The sequence below is a fragment of the Gavialis gangeticus genome, unplaced genomic scaffold (genome assembly GCF_001723915.1).
Source record: "Gavialis gangeticus isolate Ggan-Ray unplaced genomic scaffold, GavGan_comp1, whole genome shotgun sequence".
Taxonomy (NCBI): Eukaryota; Metazoa; Chordata; order Crocodylia; family Gavialidae; genus Gavialis; species Gavialis gangeticus.
Genome location: NW_017729029.1, coordinates 37,048,029 through 37,059,453, shown reverse-complemented (window position 1 = coordinate 37,059,453; position 11,425 = coordinate 37,048,029). Strand labels below are relative to the sequence as shown.

The 11,425-nt window shown below is 49.3% G+C and overlaps 1 long non-coding RNA gene across 1 annotated transcript in view; it reads left to right on the top strand.

The window, feature by feature from the left end:
* Nucleotides 1–568: 568 nt before the first annotated feature.
* Nucleotides 569–11,425, top strand: part of LOC109300658 — a 23,502-nt gene continuing 12,645 nt past the window's right edge. Inside the window, exons 1-2 of the long non-coding RNA XR_002098294.1 lie at nucleotides 569–579; nucleotides 1,152–1,154. This is a non-coding gene — a long non-coding RNA (uncharacterized LOC109300658). The remainder of the gene's footprint in view (nucleotides 580–1,151; nucleotides 1,155–11,425) is intronic.

Sequence of the window (11,425 nt, the reverse complement as noted above, 5' to 3'; positions counted from 1 at the left end):
CTTGCTTTACTAGCCGCAGCATCACACTGAAGACTCATGTTCATCTTGTGGTCAACCATGACCCCCCAAGTCCCTTTCATCTGTAGTGCTAACCAGCATAGCACTGCCAAGCCTATAAGCATGGTGCAGGTTTTTCCTCCCAAGGTGGAGAATATTGCATTTTTTGGTGTTCAACACCATCAGGTTCTCATCCTCCCATTTCATGAGTCTGTCCAGATCCGCCTGGATCACCCTCCTATCCTCAAGTGTGGATGCTTTACCCCAAAGTTTGGTGTCATTGGTGAACTTGGCCAGTCTGCTTCTGACACCGATATCCACATCATTGATGAGGATGTTAAACAGTATAGGCCCTAGAACAGAGCCTTGTGGGACCCCACTGGTCACAGCGCACCAAGATGATTGACTCCTGTCGACCACCACCCTCTAGGTCCTACCGCAGAGCCAGTTCCCCGGCCAGTGGATCGTGGTCATGTCAAGGCCCCAGTTAGCCAGTTTAGCCAAGAGGTGATCGTGGGATACCAGATCAAATGCTTTTTTAAAGTTGAGGTATACAACATCAATCTCTTCCCCCTTGTCCAGGTGATACGTCACCTGGTCATAAAAGGAAATGAGGTTGGTCAAGCAAGACCTACCCACAACAAACCCATGCTGGGTATCCCTCAGGATATTGCCTTCAGCTGCTCTGTTAAGGATGGCCTCCTTGATAAGCTTTTCCAAGACCTTCCCCAGGATAGAGGTCAGGCTGATGGGCCTGTAGTTTGCCAGATCTACTTTCCTCCCTTTCTTGAAGATAGGCATGACATTGGCCCTCTTCCAATCATCAGGCACTTCACCGGAGTGCTAAGAGCTCTTAAAGATCCATGCCAGGGGCTGAGCTATTTTGTCTGAGCATTGAGCATTTCTGCCATCAATTCCATGCATACTTAAGTACACTCCATTACTAGTGCCGTGACCTATAGGTTTTCATTCCAAACCATTGTATAAACCTTGGCCACTGCCTCAGTTACATTGGTTTAGTGAATCCTATGGTACTCAGGCCTCTCTTTTACATGATCTGCAGACAAGGTCCAAAATAACTGTGGTACATGAGTTAGTCCTGGTAAGACCACACACAAATATAAAGTTATTTACTGTGTGTACATGTTCTGAAGACTGTGCATTGTCTTTTATTCCTTTGAAGGAAATGTTCTGTCTTGGGAAGGTCTCTGATGTCTGGCTAAGATGCAGGCATGAACGTCTATCACAAATTATTTCTTTTGAGGTCCTTTAAGTGCCAGAGGTAGTAGAGCATTTCTCTTACCTCAGTAGCCACTTCTCTCAGAGAATGAACATTAAGGAAATCCAGCACAAGGTCCAGTACACAAGCACCTCCTTTGGGGAAATTGTTTGAGCATGTTTTTATTGATTGTGACCTACAGGACACCAAGATTCAGGTCTACAATGCAGTAATTGTTCTTACTCTCCTCTAAGGATGTGAAACATAGGTGACCGACAATTGTCATCTCAAGACCCTGGACAGGTATCACCAACAACACCTCCAGAAAATCTTCTCCATCAAATGAGAAGACTGCCTCATAAGTGCCAGCATCCTTGCTGAAGCTAATATTACCAGCACTGAGTCAGTAAGCCTCAAGCACCAACTTTGGACCAGACATTGTATGCAGGTGCCCAACTCTCAACTACTGCTTAGGTGTGGCCTGAGATCTTGCAGTGGCCATAGGAAATGCTAGAAGGACACATTGAAGGCATACTTCAAGAAAATGGATGCCAACATCAAGAGCTGGGAGGATCTGGCTGCTGACCAACCCCAATGGTGCCACAAACTCAACTAAGTGGCAGCCCACTCCCTCAGTCAGGCTCAGGGAACAGCGCAAGATGCACGGGTGCAAGCCTGTCATGCTCCCACACCCCCAAAGCCCCCCAGTGACCCCCAACATCTGAGGAACACCCCTGCTGACCCACAGTACAGCTGGAGGTAAGCGGGCCCATGGTGGGAGGGGACTAGCCCAGCTCAGCTGCAGCGAGGCAGCTGAGAGGAGCCAAAGAGGGTCTCACCCCACCCCGGCTTCCAGTTTCCTGGGCCCTACCTGGCCCAGCCTCCCCCAGGGATGGAGTAGAAGAGGGGGATAGGGCACTTACTGGTCCCTCTCCTGAGGGGCAGGGTCCCCCAAATCCCAGGTAGGGCCTCCTCTTGCCCAGGAGTAGCACAGTGCTAGTGGCAGGCCCACTGCATATGCACATAGTTTAAAGGGACCTGGCAAAAGAAAATAAAACCCAGTCAGGCTCAGGCAGTGGTGTAAGATGCACAGGTGCAAGCCCATCGTGCCGACACACCCCCAAAGCCCCCCAGCGACCTCCAACAGCTGAGGAGCATCCCTACTGACCCCCAGCACAGCTGGAGGTAAGCGGGCCCCTGGTGGGAGGGGACTAGCCCAGCTCAGCTGTGGGGAGGCAGCTGAGAGGAACCAAGGAGGGCCTCACCTCGCCCCGGTTCCTACTTCGCCCAGTCCCCCAGGGCACCACATGACTGGAGCCTCGTGAACAGGCTGCACAAACAGGTATGCTTGTCTGCCCAGCGTGTGAGTTAATGTGGGAGTTTGCACAGGAGGGTGAGCAGGAGGGCCCAAAACCCTGCCAGTGAGCCCTAGGGAAGGCAGTCCCATCAACAGCCATCCCCCCAGCAGCACAATGCAGATGGGCACACGTCACATCCACAGGGTCCCCTCAGAGTCTTCGGCCTCACCCTCTGGCGTCTCAGAGGCCTCCACCCAGATGAAACCCGTGGTTCTGGGCTCCATACAGACGGAGCCTTTGGCTTTCAGCTGTGGGGGCTGCCTGGCATGGTTCCCGGCTCATGGGACTGGGAGCATAGCCACCTCCCCTTGCAGGGTTTGCTCCACTTTGGAGTCTCTGGGGCATCAGATTGAGGAGCTCCAGGCTTCAGTCCAGAGACTGCATGCCATCAGGGCTGGCGAGCAGGAGATAGACTCCTACTGCCAGGCCCTTTACCCGCTGAAGGTGGAGGGTAGACCAAGGTCACCTTCCAGAACAAGGGAGGACTTGGGGATCTCCCATACTGTCCAGCTAGGGGGTTGGACCAAGGTGGCCAGGGGCCCCAAGGCCCACCGCACCAAGGTCCCCTCCCCTCTGGGGCTTTGCAACAGGTACAAACCTCTTGCAGCCCCAGTAGAGCCTGCAGAGATGCCAGGTCCTGCAGGCAAGGGAGGATCACACACCCCTACTCTCCCTAAGACAAAACACAGAGCGCTCATCATGGGAGACTCCCTTCTGAGGGGGACTGAGGGGGCAATCTGCCACCCTAACCCCCTAGCCTGCATCCAGGATATAGGTGAAAGGATCCCAAAGATTCTCCAGCCCTCTGACAACTACTCTATGCTCCTCATCCATGTGGGCACAAATGACATGGCTCAGAGCAATCCCAGCCAGATCATGAGAGACCACAGGAGTCTGGGAGCGGGGCTTATGGGGTTGGGGGTGCAGGTGGTCTTTTCATCGCTCCTCCTGGTCATGGGCTCAGGAGGAAGAGACGGGTTGAGGTAGTCAACCAAAGATTGCAGAGCTGGTGTCATCGTGAAGGCTTCGGCTTCCATGATCAGAGTCCACTCTTTGGTGAGAGAGGTGATGGTCTGCTGGGGAGAGATGGCCTCCACCTCACTCCACTAGGGAGGAGGCTCTTCTCAGCCAGACTGGCTGACCTGCTTGACTGGGCTTTAAACTGAGCCTGCCATGAGTTGCAGGGATTTCTGCCACTGTAAGCCCACTGGGCAACCCTTGTAAACCCATCAGGCTAAGGCTTTCAAGTGAATCCACCCCTACCCTAGCCCTGGAATGATTTGTGGGGAAGACAAGAGCCCTCAATGGGACACTTGCCTGCCTTTATACCAATGCCAGAAGCTTGGAGAATAAACAGGAGGAACTGGTCCTCCTGCTAAACAAGAATGACTACAACATCATAGAGATAACGGAGACCTGGTGGGACTCCACCTATGACTGGGCCACAGGTATAGATGGCTATACCCTGTACAGGCGGTATCATGCAGATAAAAGGGGTGGTGGTGTAGCTCTCTATGTAAAGGACTGCTATACATCCCTGCAAGTTGAAATTGGCACCCAGGAAGGACAACTGGAACCTCTCTGGGTTAAAATACATGGGGAACGTGGCACAGGGGACATCATAATAGGAGTTTACTACAGATCTGCTAACCAGAAACAAGAGCTGAACCAGGAATTCACCAGGGAACTGGCTGAGGTGGCACAATCTCAGTGCATGGTTGTCATGGGAGTCTTTAACTACCCGGACATCACATGGGAAGAGCACTCGGCCAAATCTGATTAGTTGCAAAGCTTCCTCACGTGCATGAGTGAGCTCTACCCGACCCAAGAAGTCAATGGACTGATGAAAAATAAAGTGTTGCTGGACCTAGTACTGGCCAGAGAGGATGATCTAGTCAGTGACCTAAGAATTGATGGAAAGTTGGGTGACAGTGACCATGAGCTGATCACCTTTACTATCCAGCATGAAGCTGGCAAGTCAGTCAGCAATACAGAAGTCCTTGACTTCAGAAAAGCTGATTTTGACAAGCTCAGGAGGCTCATTGTTGAGGCCCTAAGGGACCATGACTCAACAGGCAGAGGAGTCCAAGAGAAGTGGTTGCTCCTCAAGGGAGCGATCCTGACAGCACAAGGGATTTCCATCCCATCTCAGAGGAAGGGTAGCAAAAGGGCACAGCAACCCCCTTGGCTCAGCAGGGAACTTGAGGACCTCCTATGCCTCAAAAGAGAGACTTATAAAGGATGGAAGGTTGGAAGTACCACCAAGAAGGAGTACTCAGCACTGGTCTGTACCTGCAGGGAGCGGATCAGGAAAGCCAAGGCTGCAACTAAGTTCCATCTGGCCACACATATCAAGGATAACAAAAAGTCCTTTTTCAGATATGTAGGGAGTCAGAAAAGAAGAAAGGGTAACATTGGACCCTTGCTGAACCAAATGGGACAGCTGATAACCAACACTCAGGAAAAGGCCAGTGTCCCAGGGGCACAGACCCAGGAAAGGGGGAAGCCTCATTCAGAGGCAAGACCCAAGCACAGAAGGAAAGAAACAATAACTTACTTGTTGCAGGGACAGAGAAGAGGGGGAAAACGCGCAGTGGGGGACTGCCCGCATGATTCATTACCCGCACATATATCCTGCTGGGGCCAGGTGACGTCACAGGAAGACACCACCTGGTGAAGATAAGAAGCGGCCCCAAAGGTGCAGGGGGAGAGCTGAGGAGCGGAGGAGCTGCGGGAGACCATGGCGTGCGGCCGCAGCAGGCAGCAGCCACGGCAGGAGCAGAGTCCAACCAGAAATAGAGGTCAGCCAGGGACCAGGCAGACAGCTGGAAGACTGACAAAGCCTGCCACTGTAAGAGCTGCAGGATGTCCTCGTGGCAGGGAGGACCGACGGGGGACTGACAGGACTGCCGAGGAGGGCAGCAGTAGCCGCGCCAGTAATCAGCGTGGGAGCTCTCGGTAAAGGCGACAAGTGTCGCAGTGCCTGGGTGGAGGACAACGCTGGAAAGAAGGAGGCAGAGACCCCGGTTGGGGGTGAAAGCTGGGACCTAGGTCTGGGCGTGCAACACTAGCAGCATTAGGGGTCAAGGGTGTGTGGGACCCCTTCCTATGAATGTCCCCTGTCTAGTTTTTTGTGGTTGTCAAGCTTTCCTTGGCAGTCGTGGTGCCAACACTTTTTTTGGTTTTGGTTTTTAGGTTGGTTCACCTTGGGGTGGGGGGTTTGTGGTGAAGGCTAAGGGCCCTAGATGGGCAGCACAAGCAGCAGGGAAGATAGGCCCAAGAGCTGACTCTTACCAGACTTCCTAGGTCCAACCAGGGTCCAGGGGTCCTCGATGGCGGGATGAGCAGCAGGGACCCAGGGGAGACATCTGCAGGGAGCGGCGGCAAGGAAAGGATTAGGAGGCCTGTCTCCAAGGTTGGCATGGGGCCGCGGTGTAGGGGAGGCTGGAGCCACATGAACGCTGACCGAGACTCAGGACCGCACTGGAGGTATCCTCTGAGGACCCCCTCCCCTGAAATAACACTCAAAGTCATGGCAGGCGAGTTTGGGGGTCACCCTAAAGATACCTGAGGTACTCTCCAGGGCCTACGCAAAGGTTCGTGGTGGACCACAGCGGCGGAGCGAGCAAAGACAGCACAAGAACATACCATCGAAAGGAGACAGGCACAGCCAGCCTGCTCAATGGGCACTTCGCATCAGTCTTTCATCAGTCCAATGGGACCGTCCTGCCTAGCAAGACCTGGGACAGCCAGGGTGAGGGCATATTTATACCCAGCATTGGTGCTGATCTAGTAAAGGATCACCTTGAGAGGCTGGACACCCTCAAGCCAGCTGGTCCTGACAGATTACACCCTAGGGTACTCAAGGAGTTGGCAGATGTCATAGCCCAACCATTGGCAAAAATATTCGACAATTCATGGCAGTCAGATGAAGTACCTGAAGACTAGAAGATGGCCAATATGGTATCCATCTTCAAGAAAGGACGGAAAGTTGATCCCAGGAATTACAAGCCAATCAGCTTGACCTCAATTCCCAGGAAGATTCTGAAGAAAATTATCAAGGAGACCCTTCTGGATAAGTTGGCTGAAGGCAACATTCTGAGGGATAGCCAGCATGGGTTTGTCACGGGTAGGTCTTACCTGACCAATCTCATCTCCTTCTATGACCAGGTGACATATCACCTGGACAAGGGAGAAGAGATTGATGACATATATCTGAACATTAAAAAAGCTTTTGATCTGGTGTCCCATGACCTCCTCATGGAAAAACTGGCCAACTGTGGCCTCTGCTTCACTACAGTCTGACAGCTGGGTAACTGGCTCCAAGGTTGGACCCAGAGAGTAGTGATCGATGATAGCGAATCATCATGGTGCTCCATGACCAGCGACCCCCAAGGTTCTCTCCTTGGACCGGTTCTTTTTAACATCTTTATCAATGATGTGGACATTGGTGTCAGAAGTGCGCTGGTTAAGTTCTCCGATGATATTAAACTTTGGGGCATAGCATCCACACCTGAGGACAGGCTAATGATCCAGGCTGACTTGGATAAACTTAGTAAGTGGGTGGATACAAACCTGATGACGTTCAATATTGATAAATGTAAGGTACTCACTCCACCTCGGGAGAAAAAACCTGAAGCATGCTTATGTGCTTGGCAGTGCTACGCTTGCTAGCTCCATGGCTGAAAGAGGCTTGGTGGTCATGATTGACCACAAGATGAACATCAGCCACCAATGCGATGTTGCAGCTGGCAAAGCAAACAATACTCTGGCTTGCATCCATAGATGCTTCTCAAGTAAATCTCAGGATGTCATCCTCCCGCTGTACTCGGCCTTGGTGAGGCTGCAGCTGGAGTACTGCATCCAATTCTGGGCTTTGCAATTCAAGAAGGATGTCAAGAAGCTTGAGAGAGTCCAGAGGAGAGCCACGCACATGATCAGAGGGCAAGAGAGTAGGCCTTATGAAGAGAGGCTGAGAACCATGGGACTCTTCAGCCTGGAAAAGCGCAGGCTCAGGGGAGACCTGGTGGCTGCCTATAGGTATATAAGGGGTATACATCAGGATCTGGGAGAACATCTGTTCACCAGAGGGCCTCAAGGAAAAACAAGGGTATAAACTCCTCCAAGACCAAAAGCAAGGTCATAAACTCCTCCAAGACCATTTTAGGCTGGACATAAGGAAAATTTCTTTATTATTTGAGCCCCCAAGACCTGAAATAGACTCCCTCCAGAAATGGTACAGGCACCTACTCTGGATTCATTCAAGAAGCATTTGGATGCTTATCTTGCTGGAATCCTTTGACCCCAACTGACTTCCTGCCCCTGGGACAGGGGGCCAGACTTGATGATCTTTGGGGTCCCTTCCAGCCCTAACATCTATGAAATCTATGAGATAAAGTGTCTTGTCCTCAAAGCAGAGAAGAGAGAGTGTACAAAAGAAAGAGAGAAATCTCAGATACAGCCTACTCTCCCCTGTGGAAAGACCTGCAACTTCTGTGGACAGATCTGTGGCTCAGGGATTGGACTTTTAAGTCACCTCAAGATGCACCAATAAGTTGTGGTATAGATCATCATTAAATTGAAGGATTGCCACTGCCAATAAAATACATCACTTAGATTTAAGATTCTTCTGCTCACATACATTAATGGAGGGAGGTGCTTTCTTTCATTCCACATCCATAGTACATCCATGCGAGAACTGCCATATTTAGTTTATTTACAGCCCTGTCATAAAAATAATTTCTGGTATGATACAATTGATCATATTCATGACAGCATGGATTTTTATTCTTGGAGGCCGTAAGTATTGAAGAGACCACTGGCTCTGTGACTTTACAATGACCTCATCTTCCCACTCCCAGACACTTGTTTGTTTCATCCACTACCTAAATCTTTCCATTAAATTTGAATGGTAGTCTGACTTAGAAAGAGGCTTATTTGACTGTATAGCACCAACTACCCTGGAACACTGACCGTCTGACTGAAGGGTAACTGTAATACTAAGAATACATATTAAATTGCTAGGAACAGCATTGTTTTGTTCTACGTGATCTTGATATTTACCACTGGCAGGGTGATGGAAAGAAATGATTCAGTTATCTGCTCCATCTCTAAGGGCTTAACTGGTAATGTAGCTATAACAACTATGTCCCCTACTATAGACAGACAATGACGACAAGAGTTTTCTTTTATCTTCTTTTCTGCTGACATAGTTATATCAGCTCCCCATATGATGTAAGCTAATCTAATAAGAGCCCTCCCCTGTGTTCAAACTGGTGGTTTTCCTAGCATAGCTACAACAGTTGGAGGGCATGTTCTTTCACATCCCTTGCTAATATAGCCCTTGAGTAGTATAGATGTTTCTAGGTAATCTGATTCTAGGTAATGTTGTAACACATCGATGGCTTCCTCAGAGTTTGCAATTACTGTTTTGTTTTGGTATGGACACTTGGAACTCTGGGAACAAAACTCAGCACTGTTTTAAAGGTACCAAAATAACTATTTGCTTGGCTGCTACCTTTAATCAAGACAAAATGAGAAAACTTTTAAAAGACGCAACAATTCCATCGCTATTTCTTGTGTCCTGTAGATAATTCCTCCCACCTGGAATCTTTCGCATTATCGTGTGTCTCAGTGGCCGTACTGATACTCTTTAAAAAAAATCCTGGTTTAGATGGAAACATTTTACATAGGTGCTTTTGGAAATTAGAAAATTCCATGCTGCCTGAAAGAATACCATGATATACATGGTTTTATATGGACAAATATTTATACTTTTGCATACAAACTGGTGCAGTTTTTTAAGGAATAATCAAAATCCTCTTTTCAATTTTAGTCATGCAGCATTTATTTCCTAATTAATTCACTGAATCCCATATTCAGAAAACTATGCAGATATAATAAGCAAAAGAAGCTAATAAGGCAGGGGCTATATTCTGCTCTCATTTGCAGTTAAGCAAGGCTGCTGAAATAACAGATGAGCTTAACTTAATCTACTTTATTTTCTCCACTATGTTTAATTTAAGCTTCCATAAATCCCTTCTACCAGTAATTTTAGCAAGTAAGCAGTCTTAATTCAATTTTAAATATAATTTCAGGGCATTGGTTGTCTCTTCAGAATGGGGAAAATTTAGGACTTGGGTACCTCAACAGACTTTATCTCATAAAACATAAAAGAGATCCCTTAAAGTTTGTTCAGGAAATGTAAACTGTCCTGACAAGGCCATGACAAAGAGACTATCAGGAATATTTTTAGATAATACTGCTTTCTGTAAGTATGTTAAGTATAATAACTATATAACATTTTAAAAGATGCCTACATGCTTCCAAACATCTGTAGGAAGATAACTGCAAGATGATAGTTTTGTACTAGATCCAACTCCTATCTTTCCCAGTTGAGTTGAACTGGATTCAGCAGGGAGTCTCCAACAATGGTCACCCATTGTTGCTTCTTTGGTGGGGGTGGCTGTTCTTGTCTTGTTCTCATTGTGGAGGACACAGATGCTTCATCTGTTGATGGTGTTAGGGCTGCATAGTTGTTGCATGGGGCTCCTGGTGGAGCAGTTGATACATATTGTGGCTTTGGGCCTAATGTGACCAATTTCCACTCTCCATCATTAGGGGCATCCTGCTGAAGCTCTTCCTGGTCTCTGTGGCATCCTTCTCCAGGGGCAGGGCCTGGCAGTAAGCATCAGTGTACTCCTCATGTTCCCTGATGGCTCGCAGCCTGCTCACCTCCTCCTGGACCTCCCTCACCTGGCCCTCCAGAGTCTCGACCAGTGAGTACACCCCACAAGTAGGAGTGCCTATAGCCCAGATCCCAGCCTCCAGCAGTCAGGGGCTCCATCTGTGTGGAGGCTGGGACCATGGACCCTGTCTGGGGGAGGACCCCCGAGGTACCAGGTAGGGGAGGTCCATCCACATAAGGAAGCCTTGGGGTGTAGTACATGCCCATCACCATATTGCAGGGTGGGCCTTGTATGCATACAAAGCCTCAGCGCTATAGGGCTGTGCAGAATGGCTCCATTCCATTTCAACTTGCGTTTTGACATTTCAGTGGAACAGCGTTTCATTTCAAATTTTGTTTTGATTCAAAACCACGGTTCCATTTCATTTTGTCAAAACAGTTTCGCCATTTTGACCCTGTTTCAACATTTTGCCCATAGGATATAATGGGGAACGTTGAAGCAGCCTATAACTTTGTCATTTCTAGCCTGATTTGGATGACATCTGCAGAGATGGTAGCCCATTATGAGGGCATGAAGCCTGCTATGTTTCAAGGAGATAGGTGCAGGGAGTTCAGGGAAACTGCACCCCAAAATCTTGAAAGCAAAACTCATGTCATGTGTATGTGTTAAGCCACAGCAGGGTCAAAACTGCAGGTGTGCTAGCCCCTTCTGAGGCTACAAAGCCTGCCAAGGTTCAAGGAGATAGGTGTAGGGGTTTGGGGGAAACTGCACCTCAAGCTGCGGACAAGCAAAACTCGTGACATGGTTGACACTGTGTGTAAGGTGCAGCAGGGTGAAAGCTGCAGACCTGCTAGCCCCTGCTGAGGCCACAAATCCTGCCAGCTTTCAGTGAGAGAGGTGCAGGGGTTCTAGGTTCTGGGGCCCTGCAGCTCTGGCTGCTGACAGGCAAAATTCATGTCATGGGTGCTTGTGCAACTGTGTCTATCTTGGGGCACCAGGGGGTAGAGAACTACTGCAGGCATGACTGCTAGGCCCTGCTGTGGCCACAAAGCCTGCCAGCTGTCAAGGAGATAGGTGCAGAGGGGTTCTGGGGCCCTGCACCCCTAGCTGCTTACAGGCAATACTCATGACATGGGTGCTTGTGTACCTGCTGCCTCTCATCG